Source organism: Heloderma suspectum, chromosome 1, assembly GCF_057233095.1.
Source record: "Heloderma suspectum isolate Gila_16-S chromosome 1, 16-S_ref, whole genome shotgun sequence".
Taxonomy (NCBI): domain Eukaryota; kingdom Metazoa; phylum Chordata; class Lepidosauria; order Squamata; family Helodermatidae; genus Heloderma; species Heloderma suspectum.
In genome coordinates, this window is record NC_139458.1 from 435,078,785 (window position 1) to 435,101,329 (window position 22,545).

General features: G+C 43.8%; 1 protein-coding gene across 36 annotated transcripts in view; it reads right to left on the reverse strand.

Annotated features, from left to right (window-relative positions):
* MSRA (methionine sulfoxide reductase A) overlaps window positions 1-22,545 on the reverse strand; it is a 331,489-nt gene that overhangs the window by 236,689 nt on the left and 72,255 nt on the right. The window lies entirely within an intron of this gene.

Below are 22,545 nucleotides of genomic sequence, written 5' to 3' on the forward strand. Positions count from 1 at the left end.
AGCCAATAAAACAGAAATAGATGTTTTTCTGAAACTCCCTGGCTTTCTCCATTATCCCACGGGTATTGGCAATTTGGCCTCTAGTTCCTCTACCTTTTCTAAACTCAGCTTGTACATCTGGCAATTCTCGTTCCATGAATTGCTGGAGTCTACCTTGCAACATCTTGAGCAATACCTTACTGGCATGTGAAATAAATGCTACTGTTCGACAGTCTGAACATTCTTTAGTGTTTCCCTTTTTTGATATGGGGATATAAGTTGATTTTTTCCAATCTGATGGCCATTCTTGCGTTTTCCAAATCTGCTGGCATATGGCATGCATCACCTTGACAGCATCATCTTGCAAGATTTTAAACAGTTCAACTGGGATACCATCGTCTCCTGCTGCCTTGTTATTAGCAATGCTTCTTAAGGCCCATTCAACCTCACTCTTCAGGATGTCTGGCTCTAGCTCACTGACCACACCGTCAAATCTATCCCCGATATTATTATTCCTTATCTCTTCTGGCTAACCTCTGGAATTTTGCATTTAATTGGGCATATCTCCCCCTTTCACTGTTGCCTTTTGCTTTCCTTCTTTCTTGGGCTGCTTCCAGTGTCTCAGCAGACAGCCATCTTGCCTTCTTGGTTTTCTTTTTCTTTGGGACATTTTTTCTTGCCGCCTCCTGAACAATGTTGCAAACTTCTGTTCATAGTTCTTCCGGGACCCTATCTACTAAATCTAGTCCCTTAAATCTATTCTTCACCTCCACTGCATATTCATGAGGAGTATTAGTGAGCTCATATCTAACTGCTCTGTGGGTCTTCCCTATTCTCTTGAGTCTGATTCTAAATTGTGCAATAACAAGTTCGTGATCTGAACTACAGTCAGCTCCAGGTCTTGTTTTTACCGACCGTATAGATGTCCGCCACCTTTGGCTACAAAGGATGTAGTCAATCTGATTTCAGTGCTGACCATCTGGTGAAGTCCATGTATAAAGTCATCTTTTAGGTTGTTGGAAGAGTGTTTGTTATGCACAGTGAGTTGTCTTGACAAAATTCTATCAGCCTATGGCCCGCTTCATTTTGTTCTCCCAGACCATGCTTGCCTGTAATTCCTGGTGTCGTTTGACTATCCACCTTAGCATTCCAGTCTCCTGTAATGAAAATAACATCTCTTTTTGGTGTATTATCCAGTAGGTGCTGCAGATCCTCATAGAACTGATCTACTTCTGCTTCTTCAGCATCTGTGGTTGGGGCGTATATTTGGATCACTGTGATGTTAAATGGCTTACCCTGAATTCAAATTGAGATAATTCCATCATGTTTTGGATTGTATCCAAGCACTGCTTTAGCCACTTTATTATTAATTATGAAGGCCATTTCTTCTGTGGTCCTCTTGTCCACAGTAGTAGATCTGGTAGTCATGTGATGTGAAGTGGCCCATTCAGGTCCATTTCAGTTCACTGACCCCCAAAAAGTCTATATTTAATCTTGACATCTCCCCAATAACCACATCCAATCTGCCCTGGCTCATAGATCTGACATTCCAGGTTCCTATGGTGTGTTGATCTTTAGAACATCGGATTCGTCGTTCACCACTAGCACTGTCGGCCACTAGCCGTCCTTTTGGCTTTGAGCTAGCTGCGTCATCACATCTGGGGCTGGTTGAACTTATCCTCTGTTCCTCCCCAGTAGCATTTTGACCATCTTCTGACCTGGGGGTCCACTCTTCCGATGGTATACCGACATATCTCTGGTTGTACTGATCCATTTAGTTTTCACGGCAAGAATACTGGGGTGGGTTGCCATTACCTTCCCCAGGGATCGTATTTAGTCTGACCTCTCTGCCATGACCTTCCCTTCTTGGGTGTCCCTTCACAGTTTAGCTCATGGCGTCATTGAGGCGCTCAAGCTCCAGCACCACAACAACGTTTTGAATATCAGATGTTGGGAAGCAATCAGGGAGAGGGCTATTGCCTTCATGTACTGAGTGTGGGCTTTCCAGAGGCATCTAGTTGGCCACTGCAGGAAACAGGTTGCTGAACTAGATGGATGACTGGTCTGATCCAGCAGGGCTTGTTTTATGTTCTGAAAGCATGCCAGAGGCTGGGTAGCTATGTACAGTCAGGGCCATAAATATTGGAACAAGGACCACCACAATGAAGTTGGAAGGAAACACACCCAGATGGGAGCGAAGTCAGGTGTTCCAGCTGTAATTCAAGGGGTTTGACAAAAGTGGGGCACTAACCATTCAGGAAGTACAGCCAGTGGCATACACACACACCCATCGTTGGTGGCTCATAAGTAATGGAACAAACCAACATCATTTCAAACTGAAGGATCGCCTTTAATACCTGGATGAAAATCCTTTGCAGTCCATGACTGCCTGAAGTCTGGAACCCATGGACATGACCAAATGCTGAGTTTCCTCCCTCGAGATGCTTTGCCAGGCCTTTACTATGGCTGCCTTCAGCTGCTGCTTGTTTGTGGGTCTTTCTGCCATCAGTCTTATCTTCAGTAAGTGAAAAGCATGCTCTGTTGGGTTGAGATCAGGTGACTGACTTGGCCATTGAAGAACATCCCACTTCTTTGCCTTGACAAACTCTTGGGTAGCTTTTGCTGTATGTTTTGGGTCATTATCCATCTGCAATATGAAGTGGTGTCCTATCAGTTTGGCAGCATTCGGCTGAATCTGAGCAGGAAGTATAGCCCTATATACTTCAGAATTCATCCCGCTGCTTTTATCAGCAGTCAGGTCATCAATAAACACCAGTGACCCGGCTCCATCAGCAGCCATACATGCCCATGCCGTAACACTGCCTCCACCATGTTTGACAGATGATGTGGTATGCTTTGGATCATGAGCTGTTCCTTTCCTTCTCCATACTTTTCTCTTCCCATCATTCTGGTACAAGGTAATCTTGCTTTCATCAATCCAAAGAATCTTATTCCAGAACTGGGCAGGCCTTTTTAGATGTTTGCTGGCAAAGGCTAATCTGGCCTTTGGGTTCTTGAGCGTTACCAGTGGTTTGCACCTTGTTGTGAAGCCTCTGTATTTACCTTCATAAAGCCGTCTCTTGACTGTAGATGTTGACAATGACATGCCTACCTCCGCAATAGTGTTCTTGACCTGGTTAGATGTTGTGAAAGGGTTCCTCTTCACCATGAGCAGAAGTCTGCGGTCATCCACTTTAGTTGTCTTCCATGGTCTCCCAGGCCTTTTGCTGTTGCTGAGCTTGTTGGTTAATTCCTTCTTTTTCAGGATGTTCCAAACTGTTGTGTTGGCCACTCCCACTGTTTTTGCTATCTCTCTGATGGGTTTATGTTGTTTTCTCAGCCTAATGTTGGCCTCCTTCACTCGCATGGACACCCCTTTGGACCTCATGTTGTGAGTTCCAGTGAACAGCTACCAAATGCAAATGTAACACTCAGAACCACCTCCAGGCCTTTCATCTGCTTGATTGGTCATGGGGCACCCAGGAAACAGGCCACACCTGGCCATGCAGCTGCTTGTCAGCCATTCGTTCCATTACGTATGGGCCACCAACGATGGGTGTGTGTGTATGCCACTGGTTGTCCTTCCTGAATGGTTAGTGCCCCACTTTTGTCAAACCGCTTGAATTACAGCTGAAAGTCCTGACTTCGCTCCCATCTGGGTTTGTTTCCTTTCAACTTCAATGTGGTGGTGTACAGAGGCCAACTGCCAAAACAGTTATCCTTGCTCCAATATTTCTGGCCCTGATTGTATAAGCTGTAGGCCTCTTCTACTGAGTAAAGACCAGGCACCTCACCTGGCCCACAGGGGTCACAATTCAAGCCCTGATGCATCTGACCATTAACTATTTCTCTCTGCCTGGGCACCCAAGTAGGGCTAGAATGTCTTCACGTGAGCAAAGGATTCCGTCAACTCATTTTATATTTGGACTTTCTCTTGACCCAAATAGTATTTGCACTCCGCACAAGTAAGGGCTGACTTGAAAGGAGCATCTGGCTAACCACAGAAATCATGATACGGCACATAAGGGAAGAAGTCGCTGGTAGGCATTCAAGGGCAAAGCTAGATGGATAGCAACCACCCCAACGAAGGCTTCTTGGACACAGATGTGAGAAGCAGGAGCACTCCTTTGTCTTGAGGTGACAAGGCAGATGGCATTGCAGTAATAATTTCCCATGCTATAAGGTGTGGAAGGAATCCAGACCTGTGCAAATCATTCAGTAGACTTGTCCTTGACTTCTTTGGGATGCAGGTTACACTCAATGGGAGAACAACACCCCCCATCACCCCCACCCCAACACATACCCCATCATGGAACATTCTTCTCCTCCCTCTTTGGCAGCCAACTCCTTTTACTCCAAATATATAAAGGCCAGGGGAGCTTGTCACTAATCTTAACAAGAGACCAAACCCAGGTGCACTTTAGATGCAGCTATCGGACTCAGGCAAAGCAGATCAACAGCCCCCTTGTAGAAGCAGCCAATCAAATACAAAGAAGAAAGGGGAGAGGACCTAGCCTTGAAAAGGACTCAGCCAACAGCTAGTGTTTGGTGATGCCACGTTGGCAGCTCCTGCATATTAGCGCTGATGTGTGCCATGGAACTTGACCGTGCTTTTTGAAAGTGGAGCTGTTCCTGAAGTTGCTACTCAACTACGTAAATCTTCTTTAAAGTTACACACAAAGTGGTATTATAGAAAACAAGTACCAACAACTAGAAAACACTGGATAATTAGCTAGGACAGCTGTTGTGAGCACTGTAGAATCTGAACTTGTTGAAGGAATTTTAAATAATGATCATAAAATTAGTTTTAAAGTATTGTTAACATAGCTCCTAGCATACCACTGAAATTCTTAATCCCCACCTCCCTCAAGGGTGAATAAAATGTATCAATGTACCCACAAATGCATTTATTTGGATGCAAATCCCATTATTTTAATGGAACTTGCCTGCAACAAGCATAGGAGGATAGCCAAATTATTCTCTCTCTTTTTGATATTATCATATTATTAATTTTAAAAGTTTTCTACAACACTGTTTTAACTTTCTGGACAATGGGGGGAAATCAATAGATTCAAGTTCTTTTGTTTCAGACTGGTTACAAATTTCTATATTAAATACAGATTTCCATTATTACTGATCTAATAAGCCTATTCTCAGCTGGGCTATCAGCAACTCAATAAGTAATTATCATTCACCTTAGGCTGTTCCAGTCCATTAGACCAACACTGATGACTCAGGAGAGACAATAAATGAAGAGCAGAACACTGATAAAAGAGCAGAAAAGCTACATAGGGGCAGGGGGAATGCGATGGCTGCAACTCTCTTACCCTTCGTTATGATTGCTGAGTGACTGTGTGCAATGTACATGAAAATTTAGGTGATAAGGCACTCTCACACGGTGGATTCTGTAACCCCAACACCAGCAAAGACATGCACAGGAATGGTTACAAGGACTGCCAAGTCAGCACAACATAGCAACTTGTGGACAATGTCCTCCAAGTCATCACAAAGTGTGCATCAAGGATATCACACTAGCAATAGCCTCTTCCATCACAAGTTGCACAACAGTCATCTAAAAGTGACCATACTAAAATCAAATGCTACTAGAGAGCAAACACAGTGAGGATGGGCCAGAGACAAAACTGAAGGTCTTCTCATGAGGATCATAATGGCTACACTGATGCAGCCCCACTGTGCTTGAAATACAAAAGTAACTATCTCCTATGGGACTTCAGCTGACAGACAGTATTTGAAAAGGGCCTCGCCCCATCTGGGGTGGAGTGATAGTTCCATCAGCACAAGTCGCAACTAAAGGCTTGTTTTGAAAGAAAAAAAAGGTAAAGGTGTCCCCAGCCAGTCGTGTCCGACTCTAGGGTGTGGTGCTCATCTCCATTTCTAAGCCGAAGAGCCAGCGCTGTCCGAAGATGCTTCCGTGGTCATGTGGCCAGCATGACTGAACACCGAGGTGCACGGAACGCTGTTACCTTTCCCGCCAAGAAGCCCCACTGATTTTGGTACAACTTCATGCCAAACAAGTCTCTTGCACTATATTTGATCATTTACTTTAATGTTTCTGTTGGTTATGTGTTTATGTTTCTGTACATGACACTGAAATTTTACTGAACTAAAAGTTGGAAGGGAGAAGAACATTAAGTCCCAAACAAAGGATAAGTTTTTAGTAATTTAATGTGTTTTATTTATTGCATTTTTAAACCACCCAATAACTGAAGTTCTTAAATATAATACCTAAAATTAAAAAGAAATATGCTATATGCATCTAGATAGACCATAAATCATAACAACTACTGAAAGCAAAGGACCATGGTACAGCTTTCACTGTGCCCTTCAAGCAGTAGATTGTATTTAGCCAGCATCAGCTATCCCAAGGAGGGATGAGGTTGCTCTTGGTCTCCTTCACTTCCACCTCTGCTGCATCCCAACTCTGCTGCACGGCAGCAAGGATGCATCTTAATTCCAGGCAAGAGCTAACATCCTCCTCAAACTTTGCTTCTCCATGCCATGAATCTCTCAGGCCTTGTATCTCCTCACATCCCAACATTCATAACTCCTGACTTAGGCAGCTGGGCCCCTTATCCCATTTCTCTAAGGCCCACATCTCTGCCATATTTTGGACCCGGCTACCTAAGCACATTTAGGGATGCCTATCGTCTTCAAACTTTTTTGTCCTGTGGAAAGAGGCCCTTATGATCATGACTAACTAGCAGATTAAGGATCTCTCTTAGACACTAGGCAGTGAAAACATTGTTTTATGAAGCTGAAGTTAGTGATAACTAAACTACGCTTTTAATTTACTTGAATTAAATTATACATTCGGGTAGATCCAATTATACTGTTACTCAAAATCAAAAATTTGAAAACTGCAAAATTTATGCTAACAATAAAATGGAAGAATGGCTGAACTCATATGTTTCAATCAATTTTGCTCTACTGTGCATGTTTCTTTTCTTCTTTTTTTAGTAAAAGTTTAGACCTTTTTATCTTCTACATCAAGTTTAAGTCCAGCATGGGGACTCATTATCACAACCATCTAATTAAGAAAACACATCAAGACTTCTAAACATATATTGGACAATTCCAGCAGGAAGAAAAGGCAAAACTGGCCAGAGGTGAACTAGGAATTAATGGAGATATTTAATTAAATCAATATTCTCAGCAGCATCCACTGGAATCAAATTGTTTGTATGTGTATGGAACTACACTGCTGGGGAAATTTTACACTGCATCGCTATTATTAGTAGTAGTACTACTACTACTATGATTGGCGCACATGTATATGCGGTATTCAGAAACTGGGTGAACGCAGAGCAATTTTGCATATTCAATCTAGGGCAAGGGCTGCATTAGCTGTTATTACCTCAGTAGCTATGTTTAGTTATTGTTTGCAGTAATTCCATCAAAAGAATTAATCACGTTAATTATTGGCACAGTAATTCAGTCCTAATTACTGCCACTGAAAATAGCATCTAAGCAGTATTCAAAAGTGGCAACTTTAACATAACAACTTTGGCTTGTAAATTGAAGATTCCTGGACATTGTTTCCAGATGACATACATAGGAATTGAATTTTACATCAAAAGGTTATACAGAGAGAGAGGTCTATGTGATATTGAGTAGAGAATTCAGCCTCATAAAAATTTCAAATTTGTTAATACCAAAAGGCAAGTTTCTAGCCCTCATGGCAGTGAAGATATGTTTGAAATTGCATGGGCAATACTTGCTGAAATCTCAGAAACCAGAAGGGTGTCTGAATAAGATTTCCAGTGACTGGAGGATTTTAGTGCCCCGCACAGTTTTGTAATCTTCCATAACTAGCAGAACCAAAATAAATAATTCAGAAAAGCCAAGATTAGAGAATGGTGCAAATTCCCTCTATTTGTATCATTTATACTTCCAGAGAATTTAGCTTTTCTTCGTGCAAAATTTGGTTGCATGGGAACAGAATTTTAATTTGTTCGGCTTGTGCTGTTAATTTGTAACAGCACAAGCCGATCCATATCTATTGAGAAGTAAGCCTCATTGAGTTCAGTGGGGCTTACTCCCAGGTAAGTTGTTATAGGATCGCAGCCTAAATTTGCAAAAGAGAAGAGTAGGAAGCCTTCCTAAGCTACTTAGCTACCAATTGAGGCTGTCAGAGGGGGACAAAGCAGCAGTCAAGCACCCTCCATCCTTACTGGATACAACTCTCTCTCCAGCTATACAATGAGGCCATCAGAGAGAGAAGTAGCAGCAACCCTTCCACCATGCTTAGTTACATCCAACTACATGACCTGCTGAAATCTGTAACTAAGAATTTAGAGCTTTTTTCCTCACCCCTCCCAATCCCATTTCCTTTTGTCTCACATCTTTTAGACTATAAAACTGCAGGCAAGGACTGTCTTATTTCTGATCTTTGTAACCTGCTTTGGGCACCTTTCTGGCTTACAAGCAGGTTAAAAATGCTTTATATAAATAAACAAACAAACAAACAAAAACTTAGCTTTCCTAATCTCTCCTTTACACCGTCTTTCTGTATGTAAGAACAAAAGACCCAGAGAATGGTTCCATATTCTATTCAGAATGCTGAGGAATTAAGAATTCCTGCTAAACGATCAGAAGGCAACAAACTTAGATGCACATGTCCAACAGCCTGAAACATTTTAGGAACCAGAATCTAAATATTGTGAAAGAACAACCCCTAGTTATTCTAATGTTAGCCACAATGAGCTCAATTCACCCTGGTTTTACTAAACAGAAGATACGCCAGCATTGCAACTGGTCCCATATGGGGGGGGGTGGGGTGCTAAAAGGTTGTTGCTAAATTTTTTCAGTGTTTAAGCTTTAGTAAACCTCCATTAAAAGGTTTTTATCCTGTTTCCATAGAAACAGAAGATCACCATTTCTGTGAGAATATAAAATCTTTTCAATGTGTTTGGTAGCAATTTTCTCCAAATGACCTCCAGATAATTAACACAATGGTTTAACTCAGGCTTTAACATTATTTTCTACGAACCAAGCTAATTTTCCCTGTTAAAAAATGTAGTGCATTGTTCATACAAGGCAAAAATTGTCCTTGTAACTCGGTGATCTTTTCTGAAGAGCCTCTGTGAATGTGGCCGGTTAATGTTTCTGCTCCTATTAACACATTTGATCTAACCTTGTGGAAAACTACACGTATTTATGACCTCTGTGTCTTTGTCCAATTAGCAATCAGAAAACCAGCAGTACTAAACCAAATAAACGTAGAATTGTCCAATCAATTTATATCTCATTGTGAGAATTTGAACTGCCTTCTTTCTGAAATCATGAGATTGCAGTTGCTTAATCTAAATGCATTTTATTTGATTTAAATCTAACAAAATGCTGTTGCGAAAGGGATATAAACTATGAGGTTCACTTTTTGATATACTCATATAATCCCTATTAGTGTGGGCAGTGAACAGAGACGGCATCACTCCGGTAAAATGAGAAAAGCAAGCAGAAAAGGAAAAAAACAACCCAACTTTACATATATGCTGATGGGATCTGAGCTAGTGGCAATTGACCACTAAAGGTATCTTGGGGTTGTGGTGGATAGCTCAATGAAAACATTGGCCCAGCGTGCAGCAGCTGTGAAAAAGGCAAATTTCATGTTGGACGTAATTACAAAAGGAACTGAAAATAGAAATGCCTATATCATTATTGCCCTTATATACAAATGTATGATGTGACCACCCTTTGAATGGTAGCTGCACCTCAAAAAGAATATTGTAGAGTTGGAAAAGGTGCAGAAAGGGACAACAAAAATATTGAACAACTCCTCTAAAAGGAAATGTTACAGCATTTGGGGCTCTTTTGCTTAGAAAAAGGGTGAGTAAAGGACAACATGATAGTTTTAAATTATGCATGGTGTGGAGAAAGTGGATAGGAAAGGTTTTTCCCATCTCTCATAATATTAGAAGCTGGGGTCAACCAATGAAGCTAAATAGTGGAAGACTGAAGACGGCTAAAAGTACTTCTTCACACAGCACAGAGTTAAACTACAGAACTCACAGCCAGAAGATGTGCTGATGGCCACCAGTTTGGATGGCTTTAAAAGGGGATTAGACAAATTCATGGAGGATCATAGAATCATAGAATAGTAGGGTTGGAAGGGGCCTACAAGGCCATCGAGTCCAACCCCCTGCTCAATGCAGGAATCCAAGTCAGAGCATCCCTGACAAATGGCTGTCCAGCCTCGTCTTGAAGGCCTCCAGTGTGGGAGAGCCCACCACCTCCCCAGGTAATTGGTTCCATTGCCGTATTGCTCTGACACTCAGGAAGTTTTTCCTGATGTTCAGTCGGAATCTGGCTTCCTGTAACTTGAGCCCATTATTCCGTGTCCTGCACTCTGGGATGATCAAGAAGAGATCCTGGCCTTCTTCTCTGTGACAACCTTTCAAGTACTTGAAGAGTGCTATCATATCTCCCCTCAGTCTTCTCTTCTCAAGGCTAAACATGCCCAGTTCTTTCAGTCTCTCTTCATAGGGCTTTGTTTCCAGTCCCCTGATCATCTTTGTTGCCCTCCTTTGAACCCTCTCCAGCTTGTCTGCATCCTTCTTAAAGTGTGGTGCCCAGAACTGGACACAGTACTCCAGATGAGGCCTAACCAGTACTGAGTAGAGGGGAACTAGTACTTCCCGTGATTTGGAAGCGATGCTTCTATGAATGCAGCCCAAAATAGCATTTGCCTTTTTTGCAGCCACATCACATTGTTGGCTCATATTCAGCTTGTGATCGACGACAATTCCAAGATCCTTCTCGCTCGTAGTGTGGTTGAGCCACGTATCCCCCATCTTGTAACTGTGCATTTGGTTTCTTTTTCCTAGGTGCAGAACTTGGCATTTGTCCCTATTAAATGCCATTCTGTTGTTTTCTGCCCAGCACTCCAGTCTATCCAGATCACTTTGAATTTTGTTTCTGTCTTCCAAAGTATTAGCTATCCCTCCCAATTTTGTGTCATCTGCAAATTTGATCAGCATTCCCTGCACCTCCTCCTCCAAGTCATTAATAAAAATATTGAAGAGCACTGGGCCCAGGACTGAGCCCTGCGGTACCCCACTCGTTACCTCTCCCCAGCTTGAGAAGGTCCCATTGATAAGCACTCTTTGAGTCCGATTCTGTAGCCAACTGTGGATCCACATGATCGTTGTTTCATCTAGCCCACTTCGAGCTAGTTTGCTCATCAGGATATCATGGGGCACTTTGTCGAAAGCTTTGCTGAAGTCGAGGTATATGATGTCTACAGCATTCCCACGGTCTACAAGGGAGGTGACTTGATCAAAAAATGAGATCAGATTTGTCTGGCAGGACTTGTTTTTGACAAATCCATGTTGGCTTCGAGTAATCACGGCATTGTTGTCAAGGTGCTTCCAGATGGATTGCTTTATGATCTGCTCCAGAATTTTCCCAGGGATTGATGTCAGACTGACTGGTCTGTAGTTCCCAGGTTCCTCCTTTTTACCCTTTTTGAAGATAGGGACAACGTTAGCCCTCCTCCAGTCATCTGGCACTTCCCCGGTCCTCCATGATTTCTCAAAGAGAATAGACAGCGGTTCTGAGAGTTCTTCTGCCAGTTCCTTTATGACTCTAGGATGCAGTTCATCTGGCCCTGGAGATTTGAACTCATTCAAAGTAATGAGGTGTTCCTTGGCCATATGCCTGTCGATCTCAAGCTGCAATCCTGCCCCTTCAGCCTGTACTTCGCCTTTGCCAGGGGGGTCATAGACCCTCTTTTGGGAGAAGACTGAGCCAAAGTAGGAATTGAGCACCTCTGCCTTTTCTTTGTCCTCTGTTATCATTTTGCCATCCTTATTTAATAGCTGAACAACCATTTCTTTCCTCTGCCTTTTACTATGCACGTAGCTGAAGAAAGCCTTTTTGTTGTTTTTAGTATCCCTCGCTAACCTCACCTCGTTCTCCGCTTTAGCCTTCCTGACGCCATCCCTGCAATTCTGTGCTACCTGCCTGTACTCTTCCTTTGTTACTTGGCCTTCTTTACACTTCCTATATGTGTCCTTTTTTGTTTTCAGGTCATCCCTAAGCTTTTTGTGAAGCCACATTGGCTTCTTCTGTTGTCTTCCACCTTTTCTTCTTGTTGGAATTGTTTGTGATTGTGCCTTGAGAATTTCCTTTTTTAAAAGTTCCCACCCATCTTGGACTCCTTTTCTCGCTAGCATTGCTTGCCATGGGACCTTACTGATCATTGTTCTGAGTTTATTAAAATCAGCTTTCCTAAAATCCAGGGTACGCGTTTGAGTACACTTGGCTTTTGCTTCCCTTAGAACCAAGAACTCAAGTACAACATGGTCGCTTTCCCCCAGAGTTCCTGTAACTGCTACTTTATCCACTAAGTCATCTCTGTTGGTTAGGATCAAGTCAAGGATAGCCGATCCTCTAGTTCCTTCCTCTACTTTCTGTAGGAGGAAGTTATCCGCCACACAAGTCAGGAATTTCCTGGAGGGGCCATGTTTTGCAGAATTTGTCTCCCAACAAATATCGGGGAAATTGAAGTCCCCCATTACTACTACATCATGCTTCCTTAAAACATTGGCTATTTGCTTTTCAAAAGTTTCATCCTTGTCTTCTCCTTGATTGGGTGGCCGGTAGTAGACTCCGACCACCAGGTTCCTTTTATTCTTTGCTCCATTTATTTCAACCCAGATGCTCTCGATGGGGCTACCAAGCTCCTCCTCCTGTATTTCTGTGCAGAGATATGTATTTTTCACATACAGTGCAACCCCGCCTCCCTTTCTGTTCCTCCTGTTCTTTTTGAACAAGTTATATCCTTCAACTGCTGTATTCCAGTCATGAGAGTCATCCCACCAAGTCTCAGTTATACCTATCAAGTCATAATTTCCCTCCTGTATTAAGAGTTCAAGTTCGTTCTGTTTGTTTCCCATACTCTGGGCATTAGTATATAGACATCGAAGACCATGTGCTTCATAGTCTGGCTTTCTTCCTACATGTGTCTGAAGACTATTATTGGGCGCTATCAGAGCTGTTCTCTCCATTGCAGTGCATGCGCCTACGTCCATTGTTACCCCCAACATTACATCTCCCTTCCCCGTAGGATTCAGTTTAAAGCCCTCCTGATGAAGTTCTTCATGCTGTGGCCAAACACATTCTTCCCAGCCTTTGTGAGGTGCAACCCATCCCTAGCCAACAGCCCATCTTCCAGGAAGTATAGCCCGTGGTCCCAGAATCCAAATCTCTCTCGTCGGCACCACCTTCGTAGCCAGTCATTCACCCGGAGTATTTTTCGTTCCCTTTCTATCCCTCTTCTAACTACTGGAAGGATGGATGAGAAAACTATCTGGGCCCATCTTCCAGAGGAGAAGGCCAGCAATGGCTGCTAGTCCTGATAACGTATATGCTACCTCCAGTATCAAGAGGCAGCATGCCTATGTGCACCAGTGGCTGGGGAACATGAATGGGAGGGTGCAATTGCACTCATGACTAGAGATGTAAAAGTCCGGAAATTTTGAGACCATGGGAAAAGAATGTGTTTTTCAGAAAAACTGGAAATTTTGGAAAAACTGAAAAATAAGCAATACTTATTTCTTTAGCGCTCTTTACAGATCCAAAGTCACTTTGTTGCTTTAAGACAGCCTTCCCCAACCTGATGCCCTCCAGATATTTTGAACGTCAGCTCCCATCATCCTCAGGCAGCATGGACAATGGTCAAGAATGCTGGGCACTGTAGTCCAAAACATCTGGAGGGCACCAGGTTGGGGAGGGCTGCTTTAGGAGCATAAAGCAACTTTTAAAATAACCTAAAGTTATTTTATGTATGACTTACTGATAATTTTATGATCAAGCTATTTTAAAACTTTTAAAAGTAAACTGAGTAAATTGTAATTATTGTCTGAACAGATTAGAACTACATTAAATGACTGCTACAGCATCAGAAACACAGGACTCTATAGAACAAAACCCAAGCTGTCAAGAATGCACAATCATGACTCTACTCACATGTAGAAAAAACAAAAATAGTCCTCGGAAAAAATAGTTTTTTCCCTAATTTTCCTGTTGTTTTTCCTGGGCCTTCACTTCTCTACTCATGACCTGCTTGGAGACGTCCCACAGGCAGCTGGTTTCTCACTGTTGGCAGAATGCTGGATTAGACAGGCCTTTGGACTGATCCAGCATGGGGCTCTTATGTTCTTTTATGAATAGATACTGCTGAGTCTCTTCTTGTGATGCTCCTGCTGCATGCATCACGGCCACTACAGGAACAGCACTGAATGGTATTAGCAAATGTTGTGTGGAAATGGGAGAGAGATCCAGGGCCATTGCTCAGTGGTAGAGGACTGTGTTACATGCAAAAGGTCCCACATTCAATCCACAGCCAGAAAAGGCTGCAAAATATTTCTGCCTAAACCAATGGGGAGTTGCTTTCTGTCAGTGTAGACAATACTGGGCTAGATGGACGAAGGGTCTGACTTGGTATAAGGCAGCTTCCAGTGCTCCTGCTAAAAGAGAAAGTGGGAAGAAAGAGAACATGATAGCAGTGGCAAACTGCGGGTCAGGAATGTGAATGTAGTACATCTTTCCCAGTAGAAAGAATGCAGAGCCACAGGAGAAGCTGAGAGGTGTTTGGGTCAGGATGGGCAAGCCTCTAGGTCAGGTTCAGTACTATAACCTAGTTCCTAGCCTCAGCCATTCAAGCAAACAGGAGAACTTCCCCACCTTCCCTATTGCTTCTAAGATGTCAAGCCCTGGTGGGCTCAGAGAATATTCTGCACAGTGGCATTTCCACTGGGTTGTCTGGCCCTGTACACTGTAGGTATGGGAGATCACTGGGGAGCCATACAAAAGCCACTTTTGAGCTCTTTGGAGAAATACTGGGCTATAAGTGTCATAAATACATAGATAAATGCCTGGGGCCCTCATGTAACTCTTCCTAGTTTATCAGACTCAGCACTCATCATTCCATGGATGACCTCGTGCTAACAGCCCAGGGCTGCCCTTGTTCACTTTTGCTGAGTCTTGCTTGCCTTTGCTCACTCCTTGCCGTCTGTCTATGGACTGCCATTATTAGCTGCCTAACAGGTGGCCAAGGAAAACGTAGGAGGCTAATGGCTGTGGATGGAGCTGCTTGAGAAAATGCAATGGACTGACATGCAGGGCCATGCCAATAAGGTCTAGGCTGAAAGTGATACATTAAGCCTGTACAGGAAGGGAATGTATTCAGCTATTTGGTTATTTTCTTGTAAGCCAGTCCACACATATGTCACGGTCCAGGACCCCAAACCTTTGCCTTAGAGGATCTTGACCTCTCATCAGCAGAAAACGAAGATCCTGAGTTGATGGTTCAGGCAGAGGACATCACGAGGCTTCCATCTACTCAAGACCCAGTACGCCAAGAAGGCCCCAGAGACCTGCCCCCACCCCCATGGCTGGACTCTGACCAGCCATGAAGCCCCAGCATGCCACAGCCACCCCCACATCATCACAGCCTAAGACTGCTAAAACAGATCAGGCCCCCAAGGCCTTAGTTCACGTGGAGCCGAGGCTAATCAGCCTAACCCATATTTAAGGCTCAGTCATGATCTGCTGCTTGTTGGAGCAACATACAGACAAGCTTATCTGGCTTGTAGCCACAACACCTCTTGGAGTTCTTTGTGGTATTGTTCTTTTCCTGTCCCTGCCTCCCTAAAAAACTTGACTTGTCCAAGACCTTGGTGAAAACTCAATCCATAATGTAACCCAGGCCTCACCAGCATCCAGTGACGTTAAGCCCTCACCATGACAAAGGCAGAACAGAAGAGTATTCCCTTGGGTAGCTTCCACTATCACCAAGGTACATTTCGGAGCCTTGCAGATGAGAAGAGTTGCTGCTGCAGATGAGATCCATGAGCTGCCAGTTAGCATGTATATTGCCCTCATAGCTAGATGATTCCTTTGAAAATATCAGTCACAACATAATGTGTGAACAGATATGAGCCTGGCTATTAGGGAAAGCCTGGTGGTAGGGGTCGTGGCGGGGGGGATGGCAGGAGAACGAAAGGTTCCCACCTGTCACTTCTCCACTTCAACACGTCCCTGTCACACCTTGCATTCTAAGACACAGACCTGCCACTGTAACATCTGGTTTGGCCCTAGAGGAACTGAAAAATTAGGTGTTACCTTCACGTACGCAAGCTGTTCAAAACAATGTCATCAAAACCCGCATCCACCTATCATTTAATCCCTGACATAAGCCTGACAGTGCTTTCTCGTCAGCTGAGGTCTGGAGAAGAGGCAAATTTTTTTCTCATTTCTCCTCTGAAAAAAACCCAGCTTTGCAGGGGAAGCAGCGCATTTGTGAAACATACAAAATGGTAGTAATCATGGGGCCTACGTGCAGCGTCTTAAGCAATCAAGGCACAGAGTTAAGCATAGTCAGATGTGCCTATTCCCAAACTGGCCACCTCTGATGAGCCAGCTGTGAGCTACAATTGCCACATTCTAATTTAGGGAAAAGTTGGGGGAAGGAGGAGGCATCTGAATCTACACAGGATTAACATAATTATTCACAGCAGGATGCTGCGGAATTAATTTAGCCAATCAGAATTCCAGTTGGGGGCTGGGCATGTGCAAGGCTAAATATGACGGGGAGGAAGATAAGCAAACACAGCAAAGGCAGCAGCAAAAATGCTACTTGCGTCTTGCTAATGTTTTGATTATTCGTCACTCACTAGAACTGGAAGACGACCAAGTGAAAATGTAAGTATTACACAGAGGTCCTTGGCTCTCATAAACCGACTTGAAATTAGAGAAACTGTGAATGTGTGTCAATAAGAAACTAAGCAGCATGAATGTCATTACTGAGACACCATGTAAACTGCAAACTGGACAAATGTATATTCCTTGGCAGTAGTGCAGTGGGATGTCTACAATAAACATATTAAAGGGCCTCCAGAGGTGGAGGATGAATCTAGTCCAGAAGCTTCTTGTCCAAGGCTGAACATGGAATGGGGAGGGACTGCAATTCAGAACAGGGCATATGCTTTGCATGCAGAAGGTCCCAGGTTCAATGCCTGGAACTTCCAGTTAAAAAGTTCAGGGTGCTTAAGACCTGTGAAAGCCAGTGCTCAGTCAGTGAATTCAGTACTGGGCTAGTCTAACCTGGTACAAGGCAATTTCCTACATCCCTAACAGGTCTATATGTATGGGTCTTGGATGGCCCCTGATATATAGGAAACTCCCTTATATGGAGTCAGCCTAGTGATCCATTTAGCCAAGTACTGTGTACTGGTCACGTCCAAATCCCTATGACCCAAGGGAGGATCCGTGGACACTGAGCACAGGGATCACCATCAGAACAATCCCTGGAGGACCTACACAAGGGAGAACCTTGTTTATTTATTTTACTTTTTTATTTGTTAAAACATTTAACTGCCCTTCATGCTTGCCTATACCACAGCAATGTTTACAATACAATAAAAACTCCAAAACCACATCACGTTAGAGACCAAACCTGCTCCACCTCTTCTGGTGCAGAGGACTTTTCCTTTGAATTCTCAGCCAAAGAGGAAGCCCGCCGCCACAAGACCTCCTAGAGCCATACCAGAACCCAGAAGGTGCACAGCTAGAAAGTCTGACTTGCCTTCAGCCCCACGTTAAGCCTTTGTTGGAGCAACATGTCAGGATTGGGCCCAGGCTCCCTGATTTGGTTTCTGAGTCAGATTCACAGTCGGTGGCAGAGCCAGAAGAAGCCCAGCCAGGACAGGGAGCGGGAGAGGAAATCCCCCAAAACTCTCCAGGAGTCAGTGAAGAACCTTCCCAGGGGCCTATTGGCCAGGCTCAGAGACCATCTTCCCCCCTCCCCATGGGAACCTGGTCTGTGTCAAAGGGGGAGGAGGAACTGGCATTAACATATGCCAGAGCTCACCGCCAAGTTAAGCGGACGGACCTGAGAGGTGGGAGGTGTTCTGCCAGAGTGATGGCCTGTCAGAAGTTGAGTCAAGAGGACCCTCCCTGAAGGGAGGAGCCCAGAAAAAGCTTGTGTAGCACTGTGAAAGATCCATTCAGTAGCTGAAAGGCAACTGTCCTGTTTCAATAGTTCTCTTAACAAAAGTTATGTTTTATTAATTAGGCCTAGAGGGCAGCTAAGTCCTGTCAGACTCAGAATGACAGGACTTGAAGCATACTTTCTCAACTTCTAGTTTCCTAGACAATTGGGGGGGACTGAAATAGGCAGCCAAGCAGTGCTTCCACAGACTAGCCATCTGGGATCTCCAAAGCACACCAAGGATCTCTTCTCTTACCTCCTCCTGATCGTCTACTTGGTTATACAAGGTAGAATGTAATGACCATTCCACAAGAGGGCCTCAAGCTGGTGGCAGAGTCACCATGCCCTATCTGCTCTTGTCAGTGCTCTGGATGAATATGCTGTTTGCACACAGATCTGAGGAATGCATCCTGTCCCTTTGAGATCAGGGCCCTCTGAAGTGATGATATTGTACACCATCAGCCCATTTTTCATGCCAGAACTCTGCCTAAGTGGAGAAAGCAGTGCCCGTTGAGTTTCCTGGAAAAGCTAAACTTGCATCCTTGCTTCTGGTAATAATGAGAAAATGACAGGAAGGCTGGTGCCATTTTATATCTTGCAATAATGGTTGATCTATGCCACTGCCAATGACAACTATGATTCAATCTATAAGGATATAGGGCCTTGTGATGAAAGTGGTATAACTGCAAATCCTGATTAACAATCACTGCAACACTAAAATGGGTTCCCATAGCAACAGGACAGAAATTATACAACAAACGGCTTTGCCGTATCAAATAAATTATTCTGTGAAATGTTCCTTTTTCGGAAATCATTTGGCTTTCTGCTGCGTTGACGCTTAAAAGTCTGGCAAGTGCTACTTCAGATGCTTGCGCCATACCTCTCAAAAAAGATGCTAAATTCCATCATCATTTGCAATTCAAATATCTGAGAGCTGCTTTTCTCAAATACATGCAGAAAACCACAAGGCGCAAACTGATTGAAGGTAGCTTTGACCAAATTAAAACAGGCAGCTTGTTTCTGACTCTAGGCCGTTACTTGTTTTGCCCAAAACATAGCATAAAGCTTCTGACCCACCTATGAATTGCTTGATTTAAGGTTTCTTTCCTATGTCTTTCCCATTCTTTGACAAATAGCATCACTTCCTTAGGAAAGCACACACCTCTATTTTTCACACATGAAAGAGATTTTGATGCATTTGAATTGCTAGCCCACCCAATCTCAAAGGCCCTAGGCAAGTAACCACACATAAAGCATCCATAAAATAGTCAGTTATAATCCAATGAAAGAGAGATAAATACTGTCATTGGTAACACATACACATGCTGTTTCAATCCAGCGGCTATTATTTATTTCCAATATTTATACCTCTCAAAAAGCAAAACAGCTTACAAAATATTGTAAAATCACACTCCAACAATAAGACTAAAACCAGGTAATACAAAACAGACAAAAGGAAAAGCACAGCATGAAACAGTTGTTGTTGTTGTTCAGACGTTCAGTCCTGTCCGACTCTTCGTGACCCCATGGACCATAGCACGCCAGGCCTTCCTGTCCTGTACTCTCTCCCGGAGTGTGCTCAAGTCCATATTCATTGCATCAGTGATGCTATCTAGCCATCTCATCCTCTGCCGTCCCATTCTCCTTTTGCCTTCGGTCTTTCCCAGCATCAGGGTCTTTTCCAGAGAGTTTTCTCTTCGCATTAGGTGGCCAAAATATTTCAGCTTCAGCTTCAATATCTGTCCAGTCAGGGTTGATTTCCTTTAGGATGGACTGATTTGGCCTCCTTGCAGTCCAGGGGACTCGTAAGAGTCTTCTCCAGCACCACAGTTCGAAAGCATCGATTCTTCGGCGCTCAGGCTTCCTTATAGTCCAGCTCTCACAGCCATACGTTACTACTGGGAAAACCATAGCTTTGATTATGCGGACCTTTGTCAGCAAGGTGATGTCTCTGCTTCTTACTATGCTGTCTAGGTTTGCCATAGCTTTCCTCCCCAGGTGCAAGCGTCTTTTAATTTCATGGCTACAGTCACCGTCTGCGGTGATCTTGGAGCCAAAGAAAATAAAATCTGTCACTGCTTCCATTTCTTCCCCTTCCATATGCCAGGATGTGATGGGGCTAGGGTTGGCGGAGAATTTCTCCACGAATCTTCGGGAGGCCGAGCGCCGACACATTCGGCCCCCCGAAAGTGTTGGGGAAATTCTCCGCCGGCCCCCCTGCCCCCCCCCCCGGATGGGACTTACCTTCGGCGAATGTCCCTCTCGGCGGCGGGTCCCGGCGGCGGTTCGGCAGCGTTTCGTCGGGGGCGGGGGCCAGTCTCCTGAACGGCTGCCGCTGCCGCCATTGCAAAAAAAAAAAGTAAAGTAAAAAAAAACCACACACACGCGTGATAGGCTACATAACGATTTACGTAGCCCATCACGGCTAGATTTCCAAAGTCAGCCATGATAGGCTACGTAAATCATCACGTAGCCTATCACGGGTGACTTTGGAAAAAAAAAAAAAAGCATGTACGCAAATGGCAGCGCCCATGGGGCGCCGCCATTTGCATTCCTTATTTTGGCACATCCAGTCTACGTAAAGATTTACGTAGACTACGGCGAATATAAGGGAATGCTATTTGCGTTGCCCTTATTTTCGCCGTAGTCTACGTAAATCTTTATGTAGACTAGACGTGCCAAAATAAGGAACGCAAATGGCGGTCCCCATGGGAGCCGCCATTTGCGTACGCAATTTTTTTTTTTCTTCAAAGTCACCCGTGATAGGCTACGTGACGATTTACATAGCCTATCACGGCTGACTTTGGAAATCTAGTCGTGATAGGCTACATAAATCGTTACGTAGCCTATCACGGGTGTGTGTGTGTGTGTGTGTGTGTTTACTTTTTTTTTCGCGGCCGGGTAGACGGAGCGCTCCTACCCGGCCTGAATTTCGCCGGCGAGGGATAAGGGCGCCTTCCCCCCAGCCTGAATTTCGGCCGGGCGAGGCAGGGCGCCTCCCCCCTTCGCCTGAACTTCGGGGGGAGAACCAAAGCGCCTCCCCCCACCGCGAAGCAAGCTGCGGGACAAGGTAAGTCCCTTTCGTCCATCCCTAGATGGGGCCAGATGCCATGATCTGAGTTTTTTTAATGTTGAGTTTCAAACCAGGTTTTGCACTCCCCTCTTTCACCCTCAACAAGAGGCTCTTTAGATCCTCTTCGCTTTGTGCCATTAGGGTTGTATCATCTGCGTATCTGAGATTGTTGATAATTCTCCCGGCAATCTTAATTCCTACCTGTGATAAAAAGTCAGCCCCAGATAAAGCAGTCCTTCCTCATAAAAGATTTTTGAAATGGAAGAATCTCGCAGGCCTTCCGGAAGGTCTGTGAAGCAAGGCACAGCCACTGGCAGGCAACTCACACCACAGAATGGGATCTACAGAACTGGTGGAGAAAAGAATAGGCTAAAGGCTAGAAAGTCTTCAAGGAGCTTTAGATTTGTGAGACACTCACATACACCTCTTTCAGGGTGCTTGATGTTCCAACTTGCTGTAGACCATGTAAAGGCCGTCTCAGCTAGTTTCAGATATTTTACTGGGACAGGAGTGATATTAAAGTGGGACAAGCAGTCTTTTCATTATACTAAGTCTCAGCAAAATAGTAGGACTTTATATGTCAAAATGAGTCTCTTCAAATGTGCCTGGAAAATAACAACATCTCTCATGAACTTGGTTCCATTGAGAGAGATCACAATGGAATGCACTTGGGAAGGGAAAATATAAATATATCCTTCCCCATCATGGCTGAATGAAGATCAGTTCTGATGTTACACATTGCTGAACAGAAAGTGGCATGTAAGTAATGTGAAACATTGCTGCTTTTCCTCTGCATGTATCTTTCATTGTATCATGCTGGGGGTTTTCACCACTGATTCCTCTTCTACACACTTACATACATACACACACACACACACACACACACACACCAGGGTTTGTATCAGAAGGTCATTACTTCCATTCACCCCAATTTTGAACCAAAAAATCTTGTATGGCATAGTTGCAGTAGAGAAAACATGTGAACACATCCCCAAATTAATTTAGAGATACAATTATGTTAATGTTCCTCACAAAGATCCATGGGTGCATCTTTGGGCATAAAATAACTTTTTGAAAACCAAGAAAAATCTCACCTACTGGCTTGCATCAGAACTTGGGCTCCACCAGAAATCCTTGCCCTTTTACATGTTTACAATGTCTACAACAGTGCTACTGCCATGTTGGCTACTACTCTAAACAATCTCTTTAACTAGACACCTTTGAGGTTTTCCTATGCTGATGTTTCTTCTCAGTAACATTTTTTAGAAGACAAAGTCAGGAGAAGGGGGGAAATGCCCAGTAGGTGAAGTATTTCCTCCTAAAATAATACAAACCTGATTCTATTTACCCAGAAATGTCAGCCAAATTGCTTTATTATGCTGACTACAATATTTCATTTGCAAAAATAATTTTCAAGTACCATTTTTTACCCTTCAAGTTGGAAATCTAAAATAACTACAAACTGACAGTGTTGCAATTA